The sequence below is a fragment of the Cebus imitator genome, unplaced genomic scaffold (genome assembly GCF_001604975.1).
Source record: "Cebus imitator isolate Cc_AM_T3 unplaced genomic scaffold, Cebus_imitator-1.0 Scaffold25, whole genome shotgun sequence".
NCBI lineage: Eukaryota > Metazoa > Chordata > Mammalia > Primates > Cebidae > Cebus > Cebus imitator.
The window spans coordinates 4,741,984-4,763,250 of NW_016107340.1; the positions used below are offsets into that span (position 1 = coordinate 4,741,984).

A 21,267-nucleotide genomic window follows, 5' to 3' on the forward strand; every position below is an offset into this window, starting at 1 on the left:
GGAGTTTCGCTCTCGTTACCCGGGCTGGAGTGCAATGGCGCGATCTCGGCTCACTGCAGCCTCCACCTCCTGGGTTCAGGCAATTCTCCTGCCTCAGCCTCCTGAGAAGCTGGGACTACAGGCGCGCGTCACCACGCCCGGCTAATTTTTTGTATTTTAGTAGAGACGGGGTTTCACCATGTCCAGGATGATCTCGATCTCCTGACCTCATGATCCGCCTGCCTCGACCTTCCTAAGTGCTGGGATTACGGGCGTGAATCACTGCGCTTCTTAACAAGATCCTCAGGAGAAACTAGTTAACAAAAGTCTTCTGGGGCATTATCAGAGCCTAACTAACCTGGGGAAGGGAAATATCCAAATCCACTCAGCTCTAGGCTTTCACATAGGAGAAGGGAAATATCCAACTCTGCATCCTCTAGCTTTCCACGTTGGGGAAAGGAAGATACCCAACTCCAGTCTCCTCTATCCATAATGTTCCATTTAAATGAGGGGACTGGAAGGCACTTTGAAGCCACAGCCCAGAGGCACAGCCTCACTAAAAGACTTGAGACTTAATCACAGGACTACAGAACATTTCTCCCCTCACACTTCATCACCACATGACTAAGGCCTACTTAACCAAATTATTTTTTACCCAGTAAATCATGTCTTCCTCTAAACAAAAAAATTGCAAGTTACACTGTAAAGCAGTAACGCAGTTTGAAGAGGCAGAATAAGCATCCGAACCAACCATATATGGTGGGAATGTTGGAATTAAACCAATAATTTTTTAAAACTACAATTAATATGATAATGGCCTTAATGCAAAAAGTAGACAACATACAAAAAGGGATAGATAATATAAGCAGGGAGATGAAAATTCTAAGAAAGAATCAAACAAATGCTAGATATCAAAAATGCATCTGCAGAAATAAAGCATGCCTTTAATGGTTTCATCAGTAATCTGGACAAGGCTGAGGAAAGCCTCTCTTAGCCTGAGGATATGACCATAGAAACTTCCAAAACTGAAAAGCAAAGTGAAAAAAGAAAAAAAAAAAGAACAGACTATCCAAGCCCTGTGGGACAACCATAAAACATGTAATCCATTCATAATGAAAAATGCCTGAAGGAGAAGAAAGAGAGAAACAGAACAAATATTTGAAACAATAATGACTAAAATTTTCCCAAGATTAATGTCAGACACCAATTTATAAAATTAGGATGCTCAGAGAACATTAAACAGGATAAATGACTCAAAAAACAACAGCTAGGCCTACTATATTCAAATTATAGAAAATGGAAGATAAAAACTTCTGAAAGAATCCAGGGGCAGGGAAAGGGGGAGTGGGGATTCTTACCTATAAAGCAGGGGTCCCCAGCCGTGGGCCAGAGACCTGTACTGGCCTGTAGCCTGTTAGGAACTGAGCTGCACAGCAGCAGATGAGCGACAGCAATCGAGCATTACCACCTGAGCTCCGCCTCCTGTCAGATCAGCCACATTAGATTCTTATAAGAGTGTGAACACTATTGTGAATTGCATATGCAAGGGGTCTAGGTTGCACGCTGTTTATGAGAATCTAATTAATGCCTGATGATCTGAGGTGGAAGAGTTTGACCCCATCTGTGAAAAAATTATCTTCCATGAAACTGGTCCCTGATGTCAAAAGGTTGGGGATTGCTGCTTAGAGGGGCAAATTGTATTTGACTTCTCAGAAACCATGCAAGCAAGAATAAAGTGGAATCAAATCTATGACATATTGAAAGGGAAAAAACCCACTAATCTAGAACCTCGTACCGTGTGAAATTATTCTTCAAAAGTGAAGAAGAAATAAAGGTTTTCTTAAACAAATAAAAATCGAGAGAATTTGTTGCCAGTAGGCCTGCCTTGCAAGAGATGTTAAAAGAAGGTCATCAGAAAGGAGGAAACTGACCTAGGTCAGAAACTTGCATCTACGTGAAGAAAATAAGACCAATAAAGAGAAGACAGGTGAAAGTAAGAAAAAAACTTTTCTGATTGTTGATTGATCTGATAATAATTTGTTCAAAATAACAATGTTTTCGATTATATACGCTTATGTATGATTATATATGAGTGAAATGAATGACAGGAATGATACAAAGAATGTGATGAAGAAATTCAAATTATTTTTTAAGTTATTCACACTATCTCCGAAATGCTATCGTGTTATTTAAAAGTGGATTTGGATTAGATGTGGAGGTTCATTGCAAGCACTAGAAAAATATTTTTTAAAAATCAAAAAGAAAAATAATAAGCTAAAAAGGGAAAGAAAATGGATCTGTAAAATAATCAATTAAAACCACAAAAAGCAGAAGTAACAGGAGATAAAAACAGAAATAAAGAACAGAGGGGCCAGGCATGGTGGCTTATGTTTATAATACCAGTGCTTCGGGCGGCCAAGACAGGAGGATTGCTTGAGGCCAGGAGTTTGAGACCAGCTTGGGCAATATAGTGAGACACCATCTCTACAAAAAATTTAAAAATTAGCTCAGCATGGTGGCACATGCCTGTAGTCCTAGTTACTCAAAAGGCTGAGGCAGGAGGATCACTTGAGCAGGGGAGTTTGAGGCCACATTGAGCTGTGATCATATTACGGTACTTCACACTCGGTGACAGAGACATCTGAAGAAGAAAAGAAAAAAAAGGAAAAGAACGCCTTGAAGAGAAAACAGTACAAATATGGTAGATGTTAATACAACCATCACTTTGAACATCAATAGTTTAAATGTACTATTTGTAAGACAGATTGAGTAGATTTTTTAAAATACCAAAATATATATTGTCTGCAAGAAGCCTCCTTTAAATATAAAGGCACATATAATTTAGAAGTAAATTAATAGAGAAAAATATGGCATGTTAACACTAATTAGAAGAAAATGAAATAGGTATATTAATTTCAGACAAAGATGACTTCAAAGCAAGGAAAGTAATCACAGATAAAGAAGAGCATTGCATAATGATAAAGGAGTCAATTCTAAGGATATCTAACAATTCTTCATGTATAGTCACCTAATAACAAAGTGTTAAAACAGCTGAGGCAAACACTGATAGCACAGCAAAGGAGAAATAGGTGAATTCATCATTATAGCTGGAGACTGCAACATCCCTTTGTCAGAAATGGACAGATCCAGCAGGCATAAAATTAGTAACAACCTAGTTGAACTAAACAACACCATCAGTCAACTGTACATAACTGACATCTATGGATTATTTTATCAGGCAGCAGCTAATTACAAAGTATTCTCAAACTTACATGAAACATTCATGAATATAGATCTTATTCCGGGCCATAAGACACATCTTAACAAATTCAAAAGAATATAAATTAGGAAGTGTCTACTTTCAGACAAAATGAAATTAAACTAGAAATCAATAATAAAAAGATAACTGGAAAAATCCCACATCCCAAAATGCACACAGATTAAGCCACATGCTTTTTTTTAATACAAGGGTTTATTTTGTCACCCAGGCTGAAGTTCAGTGGCATAATCATAGCTCACTGCAATCTTGAACTCCAGGGCTCAAGCAATCCTCCTGCTTCAGCCTCCGAGTAGCTAGGAGTACAGGCACACACCACCATTCTGGGCTAATTTTTAAAATAACTTTTGTAGAGACAAGATCTTGCTATGTTGCCCAGGCTGGTCAGCAACACGCTTTTAAATAACATGTGGGTCAAAGAAGAAATCTCAAGAGAAAATTTAAAATATGAAATTTATAAAATGGAGCAAAAACAGTGCTTAGAGGAAAATTTATGGTATTAAAATGCACATATTAGTTTAAAAAAAAAGCCCTAAAATCAATATTCTAAGTTCCTATCTCAGAAAACTAGAAAAAAAGCAGCAAATTAAATCCAAAGTAATCTATAAAAAAAAAATAAGAATTAGAGCAAAAATCAAGTCAATGAAATTGAAAATAGGACATTAATAGAGAAAAATCAACAAAATCAAAAGCTCGTTCTTTGAAAAGAACCAGAAAAAAAAAGAAACAAACTAATATCAGAAAAGAAAGATGTGACATCATTATAAAGCCTATAAACATTAAAAGAATCATAAAGGAATACTGGGAGCAACACATACACAAATGTGATAACCTAGATAAAAAGGAGCAATTTCTTGAAGAACACAATTTGCCAAAACTCACAGAAAAATAAATAGACAATTTGAATAGCTGTATATTAAGGAAATTGAATCAATAATAACCTTCCAAAACAGAAGGCACCAGGACCAAATAGTTTACTGATGAATTCTACAAAATATTAGGAAGAAATGATACCAATTCTCTACAATTTCTTTCAGAGTAGAGAAGCAGAGGGAATACTTCCTAACTCATTTTATGAGGCCAATATTACCCTAATACCCAAACTGGACAAAGACATTAGAATAAATAAAAACTACAAATCAATAAATTTTATGAAAATAGCTGTAAAAATCCTCAGTAAATCATATCAAACAATGTATATAAAATCATACATCGTGACCAAGTGGGATTTATCCTAGCTATACAAGGCTGGTTCAACATTTGAAAATCAATGTTTGTATTCCATCACATCAACAAGCTAATAAATAAAAAATCAATATAATAAATAAATAAATAAATGAAAGAACTTTCATTCATTGCTGGTGGAAATGCAAAATGATATAGCTACTGTTGAAGAGAGTTTGAGAGTTTCTACAAAATTGAACTTACTCTTATCATACAATCTAGCAAACACATTTCTTGGCATTTACACAAAAGAGTTGGAAAGTTATGTCCACACACATATACACACACAAATGCACATGTGTGTTTATAACAGCTTTATTCATAGTTGCCAAAACTTGGAAACAACCAAGATATTCTTCAGTGGATGAAGAAATTAATAAACTGTGGTACACTCAGACGTTAAAATATTATTCAGCACTAAAAAGAAATGAACTACAAAGATATGGAGGAATGCATATTATGTACAGTATATTAAGTGCATATTGTTAAGTGAAAGATGCCAATCTGAAAAATCTATATGCTATACAATTCCAACACGATCTTCTGGAAAGGCAAAACTATGTAGACTAAAAGATCAGTAGTTGCCAGCGCTTGCAGGAAGGAAGAAATGAATACATGGAACACAAATGATGTTAAGGCAGTGAAAATACTCCATACGGTATTGTAATTATGCATATGTATCTTCATATTTACATTTGTCTAAACCCATAGAATGTACAACACCAAAAACAAACTGTAATGTAAACTACAGACTTTGGGTGATTATGATGTGTCAATGGGGGTTCATCAATTGCAACAATATGTACTACTCTGGTGAAGGATGTTGATAATAAGGGAAGCTATGCATGTACAGGGGCATGGAGTGTGGGAAATCTATGTTCTTTTCCTGAATTTTGCTATCAACTTAAAAATACTCTAAATAAATATGTAAACAAAAAGAGTAGGTTCTCGATAACTATTAATATTTCCTCCAAACCTGGCTCAGCAGTATGTATCATTATGAAGATGGCTTTGTTTTGATCTTCCTAAGTGTGCAGAACTTTACATTATTTTCAAAGGCAATTTAATAAAGATATTGGTGCCAGGGCATTTAAACAAGTAGTTTTTAAAAATTCTATGAGTCTAAGTAAAGCTAGAGATTCTGTCACATTCATAATATGTTATGAGCTATCATAAATATTATGAAATGTCAATCTCAAGAAATTCTATTTCTTTTCCAGAAATTTCCAGAGCTCACTTGGAAAAATAATTTTTTTCTAGATATGAAGCTCCAGATATTAAATGAAGAAACCTAATCAGTCACTTAAGTGATAGAAGAGAAAAGGAGAAACAGGACCTGAAGGATATTCTAAGGATAAAGGAGCAAGGGTTTTCCATTTTTTCTCAAAAGAGAAAGACAAGGTATTATAAAATATCTAGGAACAATGAGACCCATTTAGGAATTTTTTTTAATCACTCATATTTGAATTTACAAGAACAGAGTTCCCATGAGTCATAAAAAATGAGTGTAATACTGTGTGGAATCCTGATTTGTCTATGGATTTAAGTGAATTCCTGATGTTTCACATAATCAAATGTGGTTTGTACTACGTGATATAAAAAGCTCTAGAATCCCCTTTTTTCTGAGAACTTAATGACTGTTGAATCCTCAAAGCTGAGAAGATGCAGGCTACACAAATCTTGAAATCACCAGCTTCACCAGACCATGTTCAGGAAGCCATTTCTCATAGCTGGAAGCCAGCCAGCCATCCTGGGCTATGGAAAACTTGACGACATTTGCAGTGAGATTTAAGCAACTTGTGTAACAGTGGAACTTGGGACACATGTCAGTATGCTCAAGACTTACTGTCCCCAAGCACCATTTAGTTGACTTTTTACACTAATTATCTCACTCTGAGAGAAAATGGAAATGTGGGAAAAGGGCATGAAAAAAACAAGAGAAAAACCAAACAGAACAGTGAACAGAAAGCCCCAGAATCAGACTTGTCTTCATCTTTTTACCTGGGCCAACTGACTGAAAGTTGACATTTCTCAAGGAAAAGTAAAGACAACTATGTCTGAATATCATAAATATTTGGACAAGCATTAAATATGGCAGCATTAATAATGATTATACGTAGGTCCTGTTTTGCAGGTGGAAAAATTGAGACAAAAATGTTAAGTAATGTGGCTTTCATAGTACCTAAAAAAAAAAAAAAAAAAAAAAAAAAAAAAAAAAAAAGTACCTAAAAAAAAAAAAAAAAAGAAAAAATGAGAACTCTAAGATGAGGGAATTCACTTCTCTGAATTAGGAGGACAAATAAATAAGTTTATACTTAGCAAAAATACAAAATACAGCCCAGATAAAAAGCAAATAGTCTTTAGATAACTATAGAATCAAAACTGTTAATAGTTGTTTCCAAATTCTGTGACTTATTAATTCTTAGTCTACCTTGTTTGGTAGGACATCTCAGCAATGCATTTGTGGGCATTTATCTCCACATTCCTCCTGAATGAAGGCCAGAGGCAGATGAGAGGAATCAGAAAGCAGGAGAAAACGTAAAGTAAGGATTTCCATTTTAAATTCCAGAATTTAGACGTAAAAGGTTTTTGTGTAGTGTTGCCACGTACAATGTATATTTGTTGTGTTTTAGCTGTGTCTGTTCCTCTTTGATTTGGAAACACATTCTCAATCCCTAGAGTAAATTTGCACTCCACTGCTATGTGTGCTGCCTTCACGGGATTATTTGTCCAGGTGCCACTGTTCAAGTCGTGGGCCTGTGACTCAAGTTAGGCTAATTGTATTATCCCTTGAAGGACTTGGACTATTGAATAAAGATGCAAAGACCTAAAACCCTGACAGGTGTTTAATTTTAAGACGGCAGAAACTCAGGCCAGGCATGGCGGCTCACGCCTGTAATCCCAGCACTTTGAGAGGCCAAGCTGGGTGGATCACGTGAGGTCAGGAGTTTGAGACCAGCCTGGCCAACATGGCAAAACCCTGTCTCTACTGAAACTACAAAAATTAGCCAGGGATGGTGGTGCATGCCTATAATCCCAGCTGCTTAGGGGGCTGAGGCAAGAGAATAACTTGAACCCATGAGGTGGAGGTTGCAGTGAGCCGTGATGGTTTCACCGAACTCCAGCCTGGGTGACACAGCAAGACTCTATCTCAAAACAAAAACAAAAAACATGGAAGAAACTGCCCACCATTTCCTGCCACTTGAACTTCTAGTGCCTATCTCTCGCTGGGTCTACAATTTCCCCTTTTGTTCTAGAGAGTTAGCCAGCATCATTTCAATTAATGTATTAATATTTTTCATTTAAATCTCAGTCTTCAGGTTGCTCACGGCTTAGTAGGAAAGATATTGGCTCTCAAGATTTTAGCACATTGCCTGACACTTAGAAGACCTTCAGTAAATACTTTTCGAATGATTGTTATGATCAAGGTAAATGTTGGCTACATTGAAGTGTATAGATTATTATCTTACATTGTTTTGGGGTAGGTGTAGAGAAGGCTTACCAGAGGAATGTGGTTGAAAAAGTCATATTTTTAACCTCCCACAGTACCTTATAGAGAATAGGTACTCAATAAATGTTTGAATCAAAAACATAAAATCCTACAAAAATATGTTTCAGTAAATCTCAAATTGCTACAGTTTTACTAATTTTTGTTACAACTGCTATGATCTGAATGTTTGTGTCTCCCAAAAATTCATATGTTGGAGGCTAATCCCCAATGTGGTAAAAAGAGATGAGGCTTTGCGTGGTTGATTGAGTTATAAGAGCTCAATCCTAATGAATGGGATTAGTTCCTTTATAAAAGAAGCCTGAGGAAACTTGTCTCTCCTGCCACATGAGGACATGGCAATAAGGCACCATCTTTAAAGGAGAAAGCAAGCCCTCAGCAGACACTGAATCTGGTGGTTCCTTGATCTTGGACTTTCCAGCCTTAAGAACTGTGAGCAATAAATTTGTGCTACTCATAAATTACCTAGAACAAGATATTTTGTTCTAGCAGCCCTAACAAAAACAATAACCCTTCTAAGATTTGTTGTATTATACTGAATGAGACACCATAGATAGAGAAAAAAATTAAATCCTCCCAAAGTCAGGAATTTCATATCTTTTTTACTTCTGCCATCAAGTAAATATTACCATCCCCTGAAAGCAACAGAGCTGAGTTTTTTCTCATCTAGGTCTAAGGAATAACAAACATCCTGCTTTCTTTGAGTGCCAGAGCCAGTAACAGAAGAAGCTGGTGCAAATTCTCAAGAGGAAATGCTAATTTGACCTCTTTCCACAAATGTTGACACTTGACAGCTCTTTGTTTTTAGAACCTGACATCAAGGGTGTTATCAGGGTAGAGGAGGTCTTTTTGAGTTAAAAACAGGGCTCAGAGTTCTTTGATGAGAGCCAAAAGGCAGTCTGGGAACTGGAAATGTTTACTGAACCTATGTTAAGATTTGGAGAACTGTGCACAATATATATATTTTTGCCCATAACCTTCACAGTCTTTGCTTCTGGGCCTAAAATAATATTTTTTTTCTCTTTTGCTACCAAAGTAGAAGCATTTTGGGAAACTGTATATTTATGGAAAATATATCAAGAAAGACTTCAGAGCAGAATATTGCCAAGACTGTCACTTTAGGATAGTGCAAATAAATTAAAATAGTATTCTTAACTCAAGCAAAAAAAAAAAAAAAAAGAAAAGGTAGAATTCTTTCTATTCTACTTAGACTTTTCTGAGTTTTATAAGCATTGAGTACTAGACTAACAAAGTATCCAAAGGAAGATTTAGATAATTTGGGACATGCCTTAATGGGAATACAGTCAGTCTCAGGATTTTGTCATTTGGGACAATTGACGTGATAGTGTATGTCAGTTCTAGGACCAAACAGATGAACAACAGTCAAAACATGAGTTTGACCTTTTTTACATGAGAAAATCATGTAATTTCTAAGTTTTGATTTCTTCAACTGTAAAAAGCTAGTAATAACTTGACATAGGACTCTTATAAGAATTAAATAAAATAATATATATGAAAGTATTTTGTCCAACGTAAGCCACTATACAATGATAGTAATGATGATGATACTCATTATAATGATAAACTGAAAGCAGCAAAACAAAATCACTTTAGAAGCAAGGATGCCTTTACAAATAGGGGAAGGAATTCAGTCCACATTAAAATCTTCAAGTTTATCTAGAGAGTCTCTACCATCTTTGTTGAGAATCTCTATTGTGTCTTTTCCTGCAAAATCGAAGTTTTCTTCTGCCATTCTTTGTGTTCTCTCGTACCTTCGAGATGAAAGCTTGAAGCCGAAGCACAGGAAAAGAGAACAGTGTGTGGGAGAACACAGAGACAGTGCTGTGGACATACATCAGAATCGGATGGTCCGAGTTCTGCCCTTTGAACATGACAGTATCTATTCCTGGTAGAAAGGGAAGCGACAGGACAAGGGCTCTGGAATCCTTAGGAAGTTAAAGCTAGCAGTGGTTTTGCAGCTTTCTGACTATCTTCTGACTCCACTTATTTTTCCTGTTCCACAACCTTAATGTGTCATCTTGGATCTTGTCAGGCAGTGACAACAAAGCTGATGAGCCTATTCTTGAGATGCTGCAGTAGATGCAGGCCAAGTAACCTTTACGTCCTCTTCTAGGTCCGAGAGCAGAAATCTAGTATCTTTCACACTCCAAGGAAACTTTCAGTGGTCTTGGAAATTGCACAGCCCCCAAATGTCCTGGATGCTACCAATTACCAGTGTCAGATGTTTTACTATCACCTCTGATGGCCTCACCCTCACATTTGTCTCCATCAGCACTTCAAGGTTTCCCTCTTGTTCCCACTACCTCTGCTACTAGCTTTGTAAAAATATGCAATATATAGTGCACTGATTTTTATTAGACCCAGTAGTCTCATTTATAAAAAAATAAATAAAGAAAGAAGGAACCAGAAAAAAAGACTCAAATGTATTATTAAGAGCTCTTAATTTTTCTATTTGCTCTGCTTGACATTACTAAAATTTAGATGTCTGATTTATCCAGCCAATCTCTAGGTATGTCAGCATCTCAAAATAACTGTTCACAGAGTACAAACCATTTTATTAAGTGAAGATTATTAAAAACAGGCAACTCCCTCCTTCAAATATTTTAGGATTCCCTTTCTGACCTAACATAATTAAAATTCCAGCTGGTCAAATGCCACTTTATAAAACAAGTTTATCCATGTTAACTTAAAAAAAAGTTTTTTTTCATTTATATGATAAATTAATAAAGTAGTTTCAATGCAGATAAATAGAAAGACTACCTATAATCTCAGCACCAAGAAAGGGTTAACTTCTCAGATAAATTTGGTGCATTTCTCTTCTTCTGTGTGTGTTATTTTTCAGTTTAGCATGTACAATATATACAATTTTATTGTCTTTTTTTTTTTTTTTTTTTTTTTGAGATGGAGTTTTGCTCTTGTTACCCAGGCTGGAGTGCAATGGCATGATCTCGCCTCATCGTAACCTCCAACTCCTGGGTTCAAGCAATTCTCCTGCCTCAGCCTCCCAAGCAGCTGGGACCACAGGCGTGTGCCGCCATGCCCAGCCAATTTTTGTATTTTTAGTAGAGACGGGGTTTCACCACATTGACCAGAATGGTCTCGATCTCTTGACCTCGTGATTCACCCGCCTTGGCCTCCCAAAGTGCCGGGATTATAGGCATGAGCCACTGCGCCCGGCCAATTTTATTGTCTTTTTTTAACCTGTTTTGTCATAAGTCTTTTCCATCCATTAGAGAATTTTTATAAATACAGTTTGAATGAATGTTTATTAAATAAGTTATAAATTATTGTATAATATAAATAAAATAATAGACATTACATTTGTGGAAATTCTCTAATTTTATATAATGTATAGATTTTTATGTTATTTTTAAGTATATTACTATCTGAGTGAAAGTTACATCCAGAAGTGGCTTTTTGCTTTTTTGAATAATTAACATGATTAATATTTCTGTACCTAAGTATGTTTTCATCTTGAATTACTTTCTTCTTAGAATATATTTCCCAGGTCAGGCGCGGTGGCTCAGGCCTGTAATCTCAGCACTTTCTGAGGCCAAGGTGGGTGGATCATGAGGTCAGAAATTTGAGACCAGCCTGGCCAACATTATGAAACCCCATCTCTACTAAAAATACAAAAATTAGCCAGGGGGTGGTGGCTCTAATCGCAGCTACTCGGGAGGCTGAGGCAGGAGAATCACTTGAACCCAGGAGGCAGAGGTTGCAGTGAGCAGAGACCGTGCCACTGCACTCCAGCCTCACTGACAGAGCAAGACTCTGTCTCAAAAAAAAAAAAAAAAAAAGAATATATTTCCCAAATTGAAATACTAGGTGAAGTCATTAGAAGTTTTGCTTTGTGTTACAATTTTTTGGTGATCTTGATACGTAGGAACATAGCAAATTTTAAATCCTAGGCTAATTTCAAATCAATCCTTATTGAGGCCATCATAGAATAGGACTTGCATTTAATAATGGATAATATTATTGAGGATTTTATGTCACTCTTCTAAATCCTGCTTATTTCTCACAACAGCCCTGATATGAAGGCCCTATTATTAACCCTATTTAACAGAAAAGAACAACAAAGCCCAGAGAGTTGAAATAACTGGCCCAAGGTCACAGCTAAAGATAGTGAGAGTCAAGATCTGAACCCACACAACCTGATTCCAGGACCTTTGTTCTTAACTATCACTTGTCCTCTAATGAGATAGCAATTCTTCAGCTCTCAAGGCAGAAAAAAACTTTCTCTATATAAAATGTCTACTTACTATTTATTATCTGCTTCCTTTCATTAAAAAGAATAATCTTACTTGGAAGCCAGCAGAGTAAAATTAAAGCAATTACAAAGGTACACTGGCCAGAGAAGCTGGGTTAAAATGTTGCTAGAACAAGCTGATGTTTATGAGAAGAAAATTTCAGGGGAAACCTCATTTATTAATCCATTCTCACATTGCTATAAAGAAATATCTGACACTTGATAATTTATGAAGAAAAGAGTTTTAATTAACTCACAGTTCTGCAGACTGTACAGCAAGCATGGCCTCAGGAAACTTCCAATCATGGCAGAAGGTGAAGGGGAAGCAAGTATGTGTTACTGTGGTGGAGCAGGAGAGAGAGAAGAAGAAGAAGAAGAGGGAAGTATCACACACTTTTAAACAATCAGATCTCGTGAGAACTCACTATCACAAGAACAGCAAGGGGGAACTCCACCCACATGATGCAATCACCTCCCACCAGGTCCCTCACCCAATACTGGAAATTCAACATGAGATTTGAGTGGGTACAGAGGACCAAACCATATCACCCCATTTCCGAGGGACATGTTAGAGGAAACTCCAAAGTATTCAGACATTGCTCTCAGCTAATGTCTCTGAGCTGAACAAGGGATAACTGAATCTAAGTGGCAAAAGAAAGAAAGGTTTAGTTTGGAGGGAGTGTGGGAACCAGAAAATAAGTTAGTCAAGCAGGAAAAGTTCATCCACTGACCTGTGAGTACCCCTATGACAGAGGTCATGTCTTTTTAGCTATTATACCCCCAACACCAAACACACTGCCTGGCACATAGAAACACCTCAATAAATGATTTCTGAACAAAAATGAACTGTGCTAGGCTGGGCATGGTGGCTAACACCTGTAATCCCAGGACTTTGGGATCAAGGCAGGCAGATCACCTGAATTCAGGAGTTTGAGATCAGCTTGACCAACATGGCGAAACCCTGTCTCTACAAAAAATACAAAAATTAGGCAAGTGTAGTGGCACACACCTGTAATCCCAGCTACTCAGGAGGTTGAGGCAGAAGAATAACTTGAGCCCAGGAGGCAGAGGTTGCCTTGAGCTGAAATCATGCCGCTGCACTCCAGCCTGGGCGACAGAGCAAGACTCTGTCTCAAAAACAAGCAAACAAACAAACAAACAAGAACTGTGCTACTTGCCAAATGGCCTCCAAGGTCAACTCTCCAACAGAAGACAAGTGAAAGCCATTCCATATAGACATCAACAGTATGAGAACAAAGGAATGGATTTGTAGAAGGATATTTGACCTGCAGGATGAGTGAGCAAAATTGGAAATAATGCACAGATTAGAAGAAATAAGATCCTAAATAAAAGAGATGTTTTCTTATTTTAGAGATATAAAAAAGAAATTGCTAGAATTTTGTATCTGAAAACTGGAGGCTAACAGAAGAATCTCCTACCCTGCCCTTGAATCTAAGATTTTTACATAGAAAATGTTTTGACTCAGAAAATCAAACACCACATGTTCTCATTCATAGCGGGTGTTTAACAATGAGAACACATGGACACAGGGAGGGGAGCATCACACACAGAAATTTCCCCTATTTCTGTTCAGGGGAAATAGGGGATGGACAGCGGGGGGTGGGGAGTTGGGGAGAGATAGCATGGGGAGGAATGCCAGGTATAGGTGAAGGGGAGGAAGGCAGCAAATCACGCTGCCATGTGTGTATCTATGCAACAATCTTGCATGTTCTTCACATGTACTCCAAAACCTAAAATGCAATTAAAAAAAAAAAAGAAAGAAAATATTTTGACTCCATTTATGGATTTAGGAATTTTAAACGAAAATATCCTAACATTTAAAATTTTTGTTTAAGAATTCTTTCTGTAGCAATTTTAATTAAGGTAGAAAGAAAGAGACTGATAACAAGAGGGTAGGGGGAAAAGTCAAGGAAAGAGAGAGAGAACTTTAAAAATGCTTAATTCAAGGCAAGCTGTGAACCCTGAAGAAAAGTTATGCTTATGGATGTTTAGCCTCATGTGATTCTTACAATTTTAATATATGTTTCACTGTGTGTAACTCTTACAGATTGGAATTTTTCACTTTCTAACTTGGTATTTTATATCCCTTGCAGTTAGTAGCTATGGCTTCTACATTGTCCTTGCCCATAGATCTTAAAATGATACCATTTATCACTGACTCTAAAATGATGCCAAAAATGACCATAATGATGTTGAAGAACTTTTTCCAAATGTATCTTGTGTTAGTCCATGTTCACACTACTGATAAAGACATACCCAAGACTGGATAATTTATTAAGAAAAAGACATTTAATGGACACACAGTTTCTCATGAATGCAGAGGCCTCACAATCATGGCAGAAGGCCATCTTACATGGCAGCAGGCAAGAGAGAATGCGAACCAAGCAAAAGGGGAAAACTCTTATAAAATCATCAGATCTCATGAGACTTACATCCACAAGAACAGTATGGGGAAAACCATCCCCATGATTCAATTATCTCCCACCAGGTCCTTCCCACAACATGTGGGAATTATGGGAGTACCATTCAAGATGAGATCTGAGTGAGGACACAGCCAAACTATGTTATATCTGCTCATCTCCCAAGCAATTCAAGGTTAACTTGAAAATATTTAGCAATGCAATTTTAAATGCCTGCTCTTCATAGAGTTTACATAAACATTTGGTAAGTTGGGGAGCAATATTAATTGACGGTTAAGAATATAGTCTTTAAGACCTGGGGTTAAGAATATAGTCTTTAAGACCTGGATTCCAGTCCCAGCTCTGCCACCTACTAGCTGTGTGATCTTGAGGTAAGAGAATTGAGCTGTAGGGTTCTCATTATAAAATGGGGATAATACTGTCTACTTGATAGGATTGTCATCAGACATAGATGGCATGATATATGTAAAGTGCTTAACACCGTGTCTGGTATTTACTGGGCAACAAATAGTAGTTGCTGCTGACCCTAATTCAACTCTGCAGAGTTTGCAAAGTGGACCATAACTGTTACAAGAACAGGATTCCTCATGAGACTCACATAACTTCCTGAATATGGGTAGGCCAGAAATTGTCTGGGAACTGGAAGGAATGTTTCCTTCCAGATCTGATGAATTCCAGGACTTGCAGAAAATGCAGAAGTGAAAATCATTAACTAACATCTGCAAAAATCATTATATATGAATGGGTGAATTTTGCATTTATTCTCATTGAATCCCAACTATGTTTCAGTTCTTGGTAGGTAGTTTCCACCTTTAATTTGTACGTTTGCCTTGGGCTTTGTTCACATCTTTTTTCTGTTGACATTAAGTTCCCCTGTGGCCTCACAAACAAACTTGTTCTCCTATGTGGCATATGGAAGTTGAAGACTTGACTATGAAAAGACAAAGACAACTGATTGGAAGAAACTGTTATTTGACTTTACAGTTGGAAGAAAACATGTGATTTGCTAGTGAATTTTCTTTTTCCTCTTTGTTTATTGAAGACTGAAGAGGATACTTTCTCCATTTTTCCTCTTGATCCTGTGCATTACTCCTTCCACTCTAAAATAAATAAGTGAAAGTAAAATTCATATATATAAAACATGTTCAAACAAGCCTCAGTACAGGGCAATAGAAATGCACAAAGCCACTGAGCAGAATGCATAAGAAAATTTCACTAGCAGTAATATAGAAAGCAAGGCCTTAATTTACATATGTGTGATAATTTGAATCCTAAAATTGAGTTGAATACTTTTATAAGCGAGGCTCACAGTTTTATTATTTAACTGACTTGCAAACCTTTTTTTCCCAATTTAAACTGAGTCGAAGGTCAGTCATGTCTAAAAGGCCAGAAAGACATAGACAAAAATCATTAGTCTCCCTTTCTGGGGCGTGAATTAACTTTATAGCATCCACTTTATAGCATAGACCATGATTCCTGCCTATGATTTAAAAATCTAGGAGAGTAATAATATTTTAAATGGGAGGGAGATATAACACATTCACTTGTAATTTTAAAAAATGAAGTAAACTGAGAAAAGATACCAACACATAAAAAAGCAAATGAGAAACCAGAATAAAAATAGACAAGATGAAGCAAAATCAAATTTATAAAAGAGAATTGACTAGACTGCATAAAAAGGCAAAAATAAATCAAAACAATTGTATAAATTAGTAGGAAAAGACAAAATAGGTTTTGATCAATACTTTAATGGAATAGAGATTAGAAGAATATATAAACCAAATAGGGGTGTGTGTGTGTGTGTGTGTGTGTGTGTGTGTTGTGTTCACTATATTAAGATGATGACACAAATTCAAAAGAATTAGAGTTATATCAAGCCAAATATAATTCTCAAAATTAAAAAGCTGTGAAGTTCAACATACTATACTTTTTTACCTTTCTGGGCATGATGTTGCTTCATGGGTCCTGTAGACTGATAGCTAGGTAGAGCTGGGCAGCTACAGAGAATCCACGTTTTTCCCTATGAGTCCAGGAAAAGTCTTCTGTCACTGTCTCAGCCTGTGAGAGACACCTATATCAGGAGACGTACCCTGCTTAGTGAATATGTGCCAAGTCTGTCCTGCAGACTCTGGCTGAGCTACAGATGAAAGGAGTTCACAGACACAGGTATTTTGCCTGTGAGTGTGCTAGGGGACCTCAATAAACGGGAGATGCTCGCATTTATTTAGTACAGATTTCATGACTAAGGCCTGGAGCAAACACCATTTGTGGGTAATTAACATTGTTGTCCCCTTTTCAGGGAGGAGTCATGCATGTAGATGAGGAAAGCTCCATTTTGGGACAACGTGAGTAAACAAGCCATTTAGATAAACTCCCCTACATTCCCTTGTACTTACTCCTCTCCCTTTGCCTTAGGGTAAGAACAGCCCCTTCAGCTCATTCTCCCCCGAGGATATGCAAAAACTTCCCAGCCTTCCAAGTAGTTCTGCATCTTTTCTATCATTTTTCCTATCACCCTGACCGATTTCCTACAAATATGGGACCAAGAATCTATTGCTTCAGCCACACCCAGCAAGGGTGTGAGATGTGACCAATTTTACATCATTTTGGCAACAGCAGAAACCAGTCATTATGGTAATAAAGAAATTCGTTTTTCAGATTCCATTTCACCTAATTTGAACAAACTTAATATTTTCTGCCTGTTCATAGTCAAGGCTGTATTTTTGCCCCTCAAATAATATGGATGCAAAGCCTTTTGAAAATGTTTAGTTGTCATTAATTTTTTTTAATGTTCAAATGCTTCAAATGTTCAAAGCTGAGTTAGATAGATAGGGTTCTTTCAAGTGCACTTTGGAAGTAGAAATTAATATCAAGTAGCTCAATTTTATGATAAATAGAAATATATAAATGTCATTGATAATAGCTCTAATGCACAATCTTGTGTTAATTTTTAATTTTATTATAAAATTAAGTGCACTTTTATATTCTTCATCTAATATCTCATTACATTATGACTCTAATCCTAGATTATGGTTTTGATTTAATCTTTTTGTTCTGTTATCATTTTGAATGTTTCTTATTTCTAAGTAAATGAACACAAGGAGAACATTAATTTTTAAAGTACTAATTACATATCAGTGTCTTAATGTGTTTTCTTTATCAGACACCTCAACATTCCTTGCACATCTGAGACATCTCACCTTAAACTGCCTATCTAGATAGCTCTCAATGTTCCACAGTGTCTGGAGTGTCATCAGTCACTAGGGAGGATGGATCTCTACTTTCTCATTTTCTCTTAGATGTTGCAAAGTTACCAAGCCTTCCTTTAAAAATATTGCAAAGTTTGGTTTGGAAGAAAGTTGTGTCACTTTTGGCTGTTACTGGAAAAGTTTGTCATCACTTCAGTAATATTCTTCCCGGTTATTTCATATCTTGGCATCCATATGCCCTTCAAAAAAAACATAGTTAAGTAACAGAATTGAACTCTCCCAAGAATTCCTTAAGAATGCATTTTTGTTCTGAAAACTTTCTCCCTTAGATTTTATCCTCAGTTCAAAGCCTATTCTTGCAAATACTCTGTCAGAGAATGCACAGAAAATGTTTTTCAAGGCACAAATGTGTTTAAGGAAATCCACTGGTGAGACAAACATATTTGAGAGTCTCACAGAGATCCTAATAGGATGACCCAGTAGAAATCACTGAAGTACACAGTGTTGGAGAAAATTGCAGTCAGTCTATCAACAAAATTAATTGGATGCCTGGCCATGAACTAAGTGCTGACTTTATTCAGACACGAGAGAAGGTAGAATCACATACAGTCACTCACAAGGAATAGTTTGGGAGAAAACACAAATTCTTTGTATGAGAGTCAGATTTCTATAACTTGAATTTTTTTCTGAACTTGTAAGATAAAATAAGTTCTGTGACATTTAAAGGGTCTCTCCAGCAACTCCTGACATTGCAAGATTCTAAAATGTTTTCTAGTACTTCTACAGAAACCACTCTTTCTTAACAAAACTATAATATTTTAACTAAATGTCTTGGCACAGAAAACGACTATGCAAGATATAAGTTAAATTAGAAGGAAAGAAAAAGTACCTTAAGGAAAACAAAATTAAATTTTAAGCTGCATAATAATAATCATTTACATAGCATTTACTATGGGTTAGCCACCTTTCTCAGCACTTCATATATTTTAACATATTTCTTCCAAGAAGTTAATGAGCTGGATTTTAATACAAATCTTATTTTTATATGCAGAAAGCCAAACACACACACCAGCTTAAGTTACAAAGAATAATGATTCAAACTTTGAGAGTCTGGTTCCAGAGCTTTGCATATAAGCATTACATTATACTATCTCTTAATGCCCCGATGGTGTTTCTACATGTTTAAGAGCACAACTTTCCGCTCTGATATCTCCAAGTATAACTAAAACAAGTTATTTATTGAATCAACATTGATTGACTAGACATATCAATGAGAATAGAAAAATCAACAAACAGTAGTGGAATGAGGAAAACCACAAGACAGCAAGCAAGCGTGATGTAGTATCAAAACAAAAATAGCAACTAAATTCAAAATGCATTTAAAACTTATTATTAAAAACTAAACATGTAAACAGTGCCAGAAAAAAATACCCAAGCAAAATGTTAAAATATAATTCTTAGAGGAATAATATCGGGGTGGAATAAAACTGGCTTTAGCTTTCTGGTGAAGGCCTTGGAGGTCAGGGTCATTATGCTGCATGGAAAAATAATTACTGAAGATGCCAACCAATTTGACTTAGGTCTATAGCACATAGACTCAGCATCAGCCAGTCATTGCAAAGACATGTCTGTTCTAGCAAAGGTATAATTTTGTAGCAGATAAAATGCATTTTAATAATAAGCTTTATTGTATTAAATTAGTAATGATACCAATATAATAATTCTTATGTTTACTCACTGCATCGCTAAGACTTAACAATCACTGCTGTCAGTTTTAACCGCAAAACTGTCCTAATAACTTGCTTTTATTCATATAGAATGAGGTATTTCACTAGGCATTGGCTTAATCTGAACGTAGAAATCATATATTTTTAAAAATTAACACATGGGCCGGTTACAGTGGCTCATGCCTGTCATCCCAGCACTTTGGGAAGCCGAGGTGAGCGCATCATAAGGTCACAAGTTTGAGACCACCCTGGCCAATATGGTGAAATGCCATCTCTACTAAAAATACAAAAAAATTAGCCAGGTGTGATAGCACAAGCCTGTAATCCCAGCTACTCAGGAGGCTGAGGCAGGAGAATTGCTTGAGCCTGGGAGGAAGAGGTTGCAATGAGCTGAGATTGTGCCACTGCACTCCAGCCTGGGCGACAGAGTGAGACTCTGTCTCAAACAACAACAACAAAAAATTAACACATGAATAAGCTATTTCACTATGTTTGGATTAAACCTCTTATGATGAATATAGAAGGAAGTTGCTTTGACATCATGACTCCATAGCTCTTAGAAAAATGCTTGGCATGTACGATAGGTGCTCAACCCATATTTCTTGCTTGAATGAATAAATAAAAGCATCTGACCAATAAGCAGAAAAGCAGGCAGAATGTGTTTCCCTTAAATATGATAATATAGGAACTTGAGTTACTACTCTACCTCTTATTAAAGTGAAATAAAAATAGAAGAGAATTCTGGTTTCTGGTGCAGCATATAAGGAACTTAGAAGTCATCACTCTGTCTTACAAACAAGTAAAAACCTAGGCAAACTGATAAATGAACAACTCTTCTTAGATCTGTCAGAGAAGTGGGATCACAAGGCAAGCCACTCCCAAATTGAAGATATAGGTAGATTCAGAAAATCACAATTTACTGAAGCAAAAGCCTCTTCAGAAACCAGAACTGAAGTAAGAATCATAACTAACAAACTACTGAAGAATCAATGTGGGCAAAGCTGAGAGCTAAAAACTCTAGGGATACCTAGTTGTAGGGAACCCCTCATGCTTTGGGAGTTTCACCTCCAGGAGCTCTATCAGGTCGGCACCATAAATATTTGAGAAAAAAAAAAAAAACTTCTTGTTTCCAGCAGTGGGAGATAAAAGGTAACCACTCTGACATACCTCAAAGCATTCTGCTTTTCTCAGAGCCTAACCTACTAGGATGTAATCAGAGCCTAACAAGCCCAGGAAAAGGGAATATTTAACTCGAGGGGTTTCTAGCCTTCCATGTGGGAAAAGGAAATACTCAGCTCCAGCTCCCTCTAAGTCTCTTGTTTAATATTAATGTGGGAGGAAACCTGAGGGGCACTTCTGAAGCTCATGACTCAGAGGCACAGACTTGCTAAAAGATGGAGATCTGCTGATAAGACTCTATAAGGTCTTTTATGCCCCCACACCTTACACCATAATACCAAAGGCCTATTTAATGCAGCTTATTTTACTCAATATATTATGTCTGCCTCTCAACAAAAATTTACAAGGCATACTAAAAGGCAAAAATCACAGCGTGAAGAAATCAAATAAGCATCAGAAGCAGAATCAAATATAACAGGAAAGCTAGACTTCTAAATTCAAGAATTTTAA

The 21,267-nt window shown here is 36.5% G+C and overlaps 1 long non-coding RNA gene across 1 annotated transcript; it reads left to right on the top strand.

Moving 5' to 3' along the window:
• The first annotated feature begins 223 nt into the window (after positions 1-223).
• On the top strand, positions 224-17,627 carry LOC119470261. The gene is made up of 4 exons (XR_005199148.1): positions 224-253; positions 6,924-7,023; positions 9,768-9,884; positions 17,002-17,627. It is a non-coding gene; the product is annotated as an uncharacterized LOC119470261 (long non-coding RNA).
• The last annotated feature ends 3,640 nt before the right edge of the window (positions 17,628-21,267 follow it).